Raw genomic sequence first — 10,050 nt, forward strand, 5'->3', positions numbered from 1 at the left:
TTCATGTGGAGCCTTTAATGTACCTATTGATAGGAATCATACCTCTTACACAGATATGAAATGCAGCCATTTGGAGAAGTGGGATAAGGTTGGGTATAAGTCACAGGTGTAACATACTTATTTTAATACACACAAAAGAGTAGCATCCTAAGCTATTTACCTTATCCTATGCATAAAAACACATCCATCAGGTGCGTAAGATGACACTGGGTATGCATGTACAAAACTTCCAACTGAAAAACGTAGATTAGTAGCAAACTACAGTTACAAACCCGCTTAGTAATAAAAGTTGTGCTGAGGAAGTAAACATGTTCATACATGGAGGATCTGAATCGCTGAGGATTTAAAAATACACGTTAAAGGATAAAATCCCAATCATCTGTAGTAGCAAATACATACAGAAGTATGAGGAAGCAAAGGAAAAATACCTCTTCCGAGGTGTTTTTGTCTGCTCCATTTGCATCAGCTCACAAGCTTACCCCTAACGCGTCTCAACCGGTGCAACAGCGAGGCTCCGCCAGCAGAGGTTACCACAGCATGCGGATAGAAGCCGGTCTCCTCCCTGGCAGATGGCCCTTAGAGCTGCGTTTCACTTGGCAAAACCTGCAAGGACAGAGCACAACTCATTGCACTGCTCTAGGAAAACCTGTGGAGAGTCTGGAATTACTGCTGCGCCTTCGGACGGGCCGCCCAAACCCACGGAATGAACTCGCCTTTGAGGGCTGCCTGGGTTTTCAACCCGTTGGGCAGTCGTGGAGTGCTAATGTGGGGGAAAAAGCCGTGGCATTGTGGCACGCTGATTGACAACCGTTATACTAAAATAATAAAATAAGATAAAAAATCCCGTTCTGACCCTCATAGGAGGGGGAAAGAAAGGAAAGCCCTGTCCCGCTCCCGCTGTGCCTGTCATGGCGGCCCTCCTCACGCCACAGGGCAGCCGCGCTCTCACAGCGCGGTGATAAAGGCTCCTCCCCTCCAGCCAGGCTCCGGAGGTGTGAAGGGACGGCTCCGCGGTCGAGGTCGAGGCTGGCCGGGAGGCGATGCCGGGTGAGGAGCGCTGCCTCAGGGTGACCCCGCCGCCTCCCGCTCGGCGCCGTTTACCTCCTTTGTCTCCTCACGCCACTCCGTGCCCTCCATTAACTGTCCGGGCCGCGCTGAAGGGAGCCCTGCGCTGAGGCGGCCGCTGAGGTAACGGGCCGGGCCCCGGCCGAGGCTTGTGGCTCTCAGAGCGGTCTCCTGCCGTTCACGGAGCTCCGTAACCGCGGCCTTCCGCTGTAGCGCCCGTTCCTCGCCGCGTTCCCCGATGGCTGCTCTGGCAGGATAAAACGAGGTGAGGCAGCGTCGCGATGGCTGCTCCAACGCGTGTCTGCGCCATGTTGCTGCTTTGTGTCAGCTTTGCCTTCTCCCTTCCCCTGTTTTGCCTCGGGCCTTGTCTGTAGTTACTGGAGGTTGAAACAGGGGAGTGGAAATTCTCCCTTCTCGTTGAAATGTTGCTTTTCTAAGTAGGGAGAGGTAGCGCTTTTGAGATGGGAGGGCATCTCACTGTGCTTGCCTTCTCAGTTTCTCTTCGACTCCACTTCGGTGCTAGCTGTAGCTTTCCGGTGTCTCAGTCCACCACTGCTTTGGGTATTGATGCAAAATTCCATACTACTGTGGTTGCAGCGTGTGTTAAAAGTCAAACCCATCTGAAGTTTCAGGAGAGAAAACTAGTGTTTTCTCAGCATGAGCTTTCAGATTAGAGATTGGGTGAGCTCTTTTGCAGCAGTAAGAGCTGCTGCACCCATTTGAAGGTTACTGAAAACCCTTAGCTTACTGAAGAAAACATTTGCCCTAATTGTGATATCCTAGCTTGCTGTCAACAGCACAGGAGGCTTGCTTGCGGGAGAAATAGGATTTACGAAGAAGAAAGGTGTAGGTTGTATCAGGCTTCACTGTAAAAACGTTACACTGAGATTTGTTGTAGTACCAAAAATAGCACCAAGATCAATTAATTTTTTAGTAGTTAATGTAAATTTTATTTCCAAATGAGCCTAAATGTGTTGTACCCATGAACCTTCATCTCACTGTACGGAGGTGCAGCCCTATACTGGAAAGTAATTCTAAGGAAATATATGAACAGAGATCTTTGCCTAGCGACACCTGGGAAGACTCAGTGCTCAACATGCCCTGTCCTGCTAGTTTGTAAATTCAGCCTGGGTTCTATCTATCATGCTTCTATGTGTTCTATCTATCATGTTTCTATTTATAATAGCTTTGCAGCTGGAAGTGAGATGATTTACTGGTGGTACATGAACCTGGATGTTGAATGCTCAGAGTTCTCTAGCTCTTAAATGTTCAGCAATCACAAGCCAGGTCCACTCACACAATACATTAGCGAGAACCATGCTTATTTATCACCTGAAGGCAGAATAATGAAGTTTCAAAGGTCCTAGTTCCCCTCTACAACAGTAAAGGTTTCATTTCTCTTTCTTGTGTAAAATCTGAGTTTTCTGTGTGGCCACCTTCATCCAGTGGCTGCAACTGGAAAAAAAGCAACCAGTAATATAAGGCCCATGAAAACACTGTGGGAGTTGGTGACTGACAGCACTGTGCTTTTCTGCAAGATGAGTGAAAGAAAACCTCACCTTACAGGGACTTTGTTGCTCCCATATATAAAACAGGTATTAATCCAGGGTTTGTTTTTTGGTGTACAAGTAATACTCAACTACAGAAGATCTGTTAAGGAGCCGTACTTTTTGTAAAGCCAATTTTTCTGATCCCAAATCCTACAGCTAAAAAAATGGCAGTGGTGGTTAGTGGAATTCCGTTGGAATTTATTGAGTGCTGTAAGTTGGGTAAAGAGGGAAAACTTTGGACCTCATCAGGATTCTCTCTGGCTTCCCGCCAGCTGGCTTTTGGGTAGGTTCTGTTGAAAGAGTCGATATATTCTGTCCTCAAAACCAGAGGAAATGCTGCAAGGTACCAGGCTATTAAAACAAATTATTTATTTGTGAACATCAGTGAAATGTTTTGTGATGTTACACTATATGCGCTTGTCACAGTCCTGCCACATCAAGGTTAGAATGGAAGGTGACTGGCTGGCAGTCACTGAATCAGATGGAGATGTTGATTTCTCAGTTAACCCAGGCAGGGCGAGGCTTGCATGCTCTGTTGCTTTGAACAGCCAGATAATGAATATGCTTTCCAGAATTCGTGTTTCTCATAGTGGAAGCAGCAGCTGTGTGTGATCTGTGTTGCTGTCAAAGGAAAGTGAGTTGCAGTTAATTCAAGTCTACACAACAAAGACATATTGATCAGGGCTCTTCTTGCTAGGGCTGGGTATCTGCAATAACAATGACTAGGACAGTGCAGCAAGCCAGGATGGCAAAACCAAATATGCTTTGTCTTAATCCAGTGAGCGAGAGGATTTACTACCTAGATTCACTGCTGAGCATCAGCAGTTTTGGAGCAATTCTGCTCCAGTCTGCAAAGGATTGGTAAGATACTGAAATCAAATGGAAAGGGCACATCTTGTTCATGTCATTATAAATACACTTCGTTTGTAGCTATAAGGTTAAAATCATGGATTCAGTACAAACATCTTGCAATGGATCAGTTCCACATGATTAAAAAAACCCCTTGTGTTTATGGTATCTGGATAAAGTTATACTGAGCTGCTTACAGAGGTACTGAATGTTGCAAGAATTATATGGAGTGCATGTACATGTTATGGTTCCTCTGTTCTTTTTCCACTAATAGTACTTGCATGTGGATGATTATGTGCTATATATTTAGTAGAGTATCACAGTATGTATTTTTTAGTGCAAAGCTAAAATTCCTCATATACTGCTTTTGTAATAAAAAAAGTAATCATTACTTTTATTTCTGCAGAGGTACCCAATTCAGTTTTTGTCTTCCCACTTTTCCTTCCTGACTCTTTCTTTTTTACAGCTCTGTCTGCTTTTCTTTTGTTGTGCAGAAGAAAAATAGGTGCTAGCAGATTTGCTAATTACTATAAAACTCTTCCCAGCCCTGTTCTGTTAGGATCATTCTATTAGCTAAAGTAATGGAGTGCAGTGGCACGATGGCTCTCACACTTGTCATTTATATGAGGTCTTTCTGGAGCAATAAGTTACTGGGATTGTCTTCCGGTGCTGTCACCAATTGCTTTGGATTTCCTACACCTGCCATTTTCTTTTATCTCAACATTTCTTTTTTGCTACTACGTTGATCTTCCTTACCCTTCCTAAATGACTTTTAAGGGCACAGGACTGTTAGCCTCCTGCTTCCTCAGTTTTTTCCTAGGGAGTAGGAAAGCTGAGTGTTGGCATATTCGGTATCTTGCCAGACAGTCCTCTGACCAGTGTCAGTGCATTCACATCAGTGCAACAGTTCCTGTCAGTTTGAAGTTTTACTACTGTAGCTAAAGGCAAGGTCTTTGCCCTCACTGCATCATTTTGCTGCTGACACCTATTTTTCCTTACCTATCAGTATTGTCAATGTCATCTTCTTCAGCAGTATTTTATGGCAGCAGACTTTTGTCTCATCACTCTGATTATATTAGCTTCAGTGATTGTACTTTCACCTCATTACTGAAATAAAGTTAACATTAATGAGAGTCATGCAGCTAAACCTCTGCTCACCCCTCTGGAAATTTATTCTAATGATGAAAAGGAGATGCATGTGGATCTATTTAAAAGCAAGCTGGCTTTTTTCTCCACCCCCGCCTAGCTACATACCAAATTCAGCATTAAATAAAGTCTCTTGTTATTAAGAGCTGATGATGCAGAAGAATACAAATACATTATACAACATTAATAAGGACAGATGATATTGGTTAAACACCTATGTGCTGGTCTGCTACAGAGTTCCTTTATGATCCAAATTTCTCCATTGCTGCTGCTTCTGGAAAGGGTTTCTTGTGCCTGACTCACAATAAATTAGTCATAAAGCACTTGGGGGTCCTAAGGGATATGCTAGGAAAGTTCAAGATATTATCAAGTGTAACAGTAATCACACCTATAAATAAGATAAAGCACAGAGAGAGGTGGAAATTGTTTATAGAAGACACAGCAAGGCTTTGAGCTGAAAGAAGTAATACAATTTAGATAAGCAAAATTAATGAGATAAAATAAATGTACACAAGATGCATGTGCCAAGCAAAGAGGCTCATGAGATCTTCTGATGAGAATTTGGATTTGCAGTAAGAGCAGTTATTTCACTGTTAGAGAAGCCTTATCAGTAGAGGTGGTTTATTTTGTTTGTTAGTGAAAGGTTGGAGAATAAGAATTCACTTTTTATTTAATCTTACAAGCAGCTACCGTGACATGGCCTCAGACAGGACTGAGGCTACTGTCTGCTGTAGCAACAGAGCAACAGAGATTGCCACGTCCTCTAAATCAACCTTATTGTTTGATGTTTTTTCTTAAGTGTTACCACTTCATCTATGAAACTAGACTGAACCTGGTGTAGTTCAAGAGCTCCAAAATGATTCTTGCTAAAAGTTTGCATATATTTTAAAGATCTTTTATTTAAATAAAATTCTCCCACAAAATGTTGTGAGCAAACAAACCTTCTCTGTGTTCAAAGATATAAAAGTATGGCTTACTAAAAATACCACTGGCCTGTACAGCGTGTGGAGTGTTTTAGACCTTAAGTGTTCTAAAATGCTTGCTTTAGGCTTTCAAAGGAAAAAGTAGTTGAAGGATTACCAAAGTGTGGTTGACTCAGAAGTGGGAGTGAAATATTACTATAATGATAATCATGCTTTGACCTATTTTGGATTCTGGGGTGTAGAAGTGTTTTTCTCCCTTGAGCAGGTTTGTAATTTTAACCACAGAGTTCCCAAGGAAGAATATGTTCAATTGTCACTAAAAGAGAAGCTTTCTAATAGGAAGACTGTTTAAGTTAGCCTTTGCAAATGTCAAAATCCCAACCGAAATAGATCAAGTTGGATAAAGGTAACCCTTTACAGAGGCTGGTGAAATAATGTTATCGCCCTGTGGCGGGGGGAGAAATTGAAACACAGTGTTTAGGAGACAGCTTCTTGTCAGATGCAGCAGGAGTGGGCTGGGGCAAGCATGTAAAACTGGCCCCTGGATTGCTGCCCTGTGCTGCCTTCTGGAGGTTTCTACCTTCTCCTTCTGAGATTGCTGTTGTGCCCGGAGATGGCACTGACTCATGTCTGTAGTCACAAACTGAGTATGCAAGGTTGAAATGTGCCTTATGAAATAATTCATGTTACATTTAATTTGAGAGGTTTTTACAAGAGTCTGTCCTAAGGCAGCTTTTGTTATAGATGCAACCAAAATTAAATATAAGCAATGTGAATTAAATAATTTTCATCTTGCGTTTTACGGTCATTCCTACAGCCTCTGCAAGCATGCTGGTTCAGAAATAGTCTCTCTCAGCTGCAGGTATTTACATCAGTTTCTTCTTTTTCCTTCATGTGCATGTCCCCTCTTCTCCCAGCTGCTTCCCAGCTTGGCTTTTCCTCATCTTGGTGCCCAGGAAATGCCAGTGTCTAGTTGAATGAGCTCTGCTATAAATCAAAGTGTCATCACTTAGCTGGTAGAAGTGATTTAATTAATGCGTCATGCCATCCCCAGAGCCTCTCCCCACCTGACTGCTAATCAACCTTCAGCAGCAGGAGGAAAGCATAGTCCTTCTTGGACTGTGCAGGAGAGACTGGAGGAAAGACAGTTAATTGCAGCTGCATGATCAGCATTGTCACTTGTCTCTAATCTCTTGTCTGCTTCTTGAAATACTGCTGTCCTGGTCTCTTACAAGCCATGCTTAACTCCATTCAGACAGAAATGATCTAGTATCATACCAGCAATCACTTTCTGTCAGAAAATGTATTTGGCAGGTGACATTTTTGAAAGCACCCTATTGTGCATATGAATATTGCAGCAACTTTCACAGCCCAAGTACTCTTTTAGCTGGAATGAGCAGTTTATGCATGAACGTTCCAGCGTGCTGTGGACGCACTTCATAGGTGGTGCTGTGCAGTTAACCCTGCAGATTACTGAGCCAAAACTGGTTGTGCCAGTGTGGAATTACAGGGCACATAGTAGCAAGTGGTACCCTTTGTCATCTGCTGAATAAATAATTGATGATTTTACCTTGGGCATATATGTATCAGAATAATTTCTGTGCAAGCTGGAGCACTTTGTTTCAGTTCAGTGGCTTCCACCACTTAGGGCAGGATCTGTGGCAAGGGAAGTCTCAGCCTCCATCTGTTCCATCTATCGAAGAATTTAAGGAGTGTTGTATTTGTGACTATTCATAGTTACATAGGTATCAAGATAAATATGGAAAATAGCACTTACAGGAAACTGTGTTTTCTAGTAGCTAGAATTGAAAACTAAGAGTCAGGATCCTGCTTTCTAGGCTTGACAACTCCATCTGGCACAAAGTTGCCAGATGACCATGAGAAAGACACTCAGCTAGGTTTTATCTAGGTTTGCTTCAACTATAATGTTTGCTAGAGAAGGATATATTGTACTTACAGGAAACTCTTTCCTCTCTCTTTACATAACCACTGCTGCTGAAGCAGATGGGCCTATACCACCTTCTCTGGAGATGAATGAGACTCACCAGTAAGATAAACAGCCCTGCACGCAGGGTTGCTTCAAGGTCCACAGACTGTTGGCATAATAATTTCAGCCTTAATACTACCTGGCTGCTTTTGGAGCCTAAGATGATGTTTTTGTATGACTTTTGGGTGAGCTTCAGTGGGCAGTGGGAGAAGAACTTGACCCCACTAACTTTCAGGGTGGGCTAGAAACTGCCACAAGCTGTAGGATGTGTGAGCTGGGCCACATCATGTTGCTTCCCACATCCCACAGCACCTTATGATGGTGCCACATGGCCTGTATCCAACACACTCCCAGCCTTTAGTCCTTCCTGGAAGAGCCTGATACACAGTCAAGCCAAACACACTGCTCTGTCTTGTTCCTCAACCTGTCTTGTGACAAACAATGCAGATGAGTCAGCCACAAGCTCTGTGCAATGACACTAATTCGGTTCCATCTCTGCATCCCTGGGTGTTACAGGAGATGGGTGCCCTGAGCCGCAGCCTCAAGGTTGGGCGCTCTGCGATCTGACCAGGGTAATTACCATTATGGTTAAGCAGCTGTTTCCTTTGTAAGTCCCTAATTTTGAGGGTTCATTACATGGGCATAAAAGTCCTCTCCAGGCAGAGATTTGGCAGAGAGAGCCCAGCCAGGAGCTGTTTAATCATTTGTTAGTTTGTTTATTTTTGCATCTGTTGGGCAATTCTTCTGGTATTTTGTATACAAGGCAGCAAAGGATATTGCTACAGTCATTTGCAGTTGCTTACCAGTAATGTGTTCAACGATCTTTATTTTGCTAAATCACTTATGATTTATTTGAAGAAATAAATGTATATCACTCTATTAAAAGTGTTTACTGTGCAGTATTGAAATACCAGCTTTTGTGACATTTCACTGATCTCCTTGTTTAATCCATGTGCTTTGTTTTACTTAATTCCCACAAACTCTGCTGCTCTTATGCTGTTTCGGTTGGTTTATACTAGAGTACTCTGTAGAGAAGTAGACAAAGGCTGTGTTCACTGCATAGCTTTGCTGCTATTTTTATTCTTTCCCCATCTTTTGTTTGACAGAACTGAAAATCTGCAACCAAGCTGCATAAATCTCTCTCTTTTTGGTGATTTAAATGGAAAAGAACTTTTAAGGTAGTGAAATTACTGTGTTTTTATCCCAGTGCAATTAGTAACAGAGTCTGTGCCTACTGAGGAATTATTTTTCTAGGAAATGCTGTTAAATATAACATCTGTAAATTTGATCCCTGAAGGAAACTGTGTCCTCAGGCTTTCTAAAATTCCACAACATCCCTTATTCCTACTGTTTAAACCACACCTGAGCTAATTTAAAAGCGAGATGCACTGATACCCATAGCAACCGATGCCAAATAAAACTGGCTGCTTTGTAGGATTTTGCTTAGGGCACAAGACTGAATAGCTGGCCTTGTTGTAAGGATTATGCTGCAGGTGAGTGAATAGAGCCATTCTTTAGTAGACAGTTGGATACTAGTGAATCTTGTTGCTGGCAAGGTGCTGTGCTTATAAGTGCTACATCTGTGGTTTTTTCCTCTTAAGAAGCCTTGACAGTACCTGATGACTTCAATCTGAGTTGTCATCCGGCCAGTTTTTATCTTGCATTGAAAAATATTTTAATGAATTCCTTCACAGAGGGAAAAGGAGCAGTGAGTATGTTTTAATCTCACACTTCCAGTTCATTTTAGCACTCTAACAGTCATGTCTGTCCACCAAGTGGGTCACAGAATCAGGAAGTATATACTGTATTAGCTGTGCTGCCCTCCAAACTAGGAACATCATCTTTTGTGAGCCTGGACAATGTCCTAAGGCAAGATTGTACTTTCTTTTCAAGTTCTAGGTGCTGGGAAGAGGACAAGTTAGTAATTCTTGTACATCATTGCCCTCACTCACTGCCTGTAGACAGGAACAGCAAGACTGGACTTGTGTGACCAGAAGACAGCATGTGAGGGAGTGCAGTTGTGGGAATGTGTGCCTCAGCCTCCTGCACGCTGCCAGACCTCTTCAGCTGTGTCTGGTCCTCCTCTGCTAACACCTCCTGAAAATTGGCTGTTCCTTGGGAGAGCAAAGCGTGTGCTTTTAGAACAGACCGCCTAAATTCTGTTATTGCTAGCGTGACAAATACAGTGTTAGCCAGGAAGTTCAGAAGGACTTAGCAATTCATTTGTTTTCTGGAAAAATGTCTCATCAAAAGTTTTCTATCCTTTTTTTTTTCCCCTCCCCAAAGAAAATTGCTTTTTGATGACGTGAAAATGCTAAGAGAAAAAGTGAGTTTTGGTTTAAGAAACTAATATCTGGGGGTAAAAAAAATGGTAGCTCAAATTGAATTAAAACCTAAACCTTTAGAATATTTGGCAATTTTTTCTTAATATTTGTGTTATATGTGATAATTTTTTTCACTTACTCTGAATAAAACCCAGACATAACAGAATAAGTCCTTTCCAATGAAAAAAAATCAGATGAATGAATAA

Source organism: Pezoporus occidentalis, unplaced genomic scaffold (assembly GCF_034315485.1).
Source record: "Pezoporus occidentalis ecotype Australia unplaced genomic scaffold, CSIRO_AGI_Poc_V1 ctg37, whole genome shotgun sequence".
Taxonomy (NCBI): Eukaryota; Metazoa; Chordata; class Aves; order Psittaciformes; family Psittacidae; genus Pezoporus; species Pezoporus occidentalis.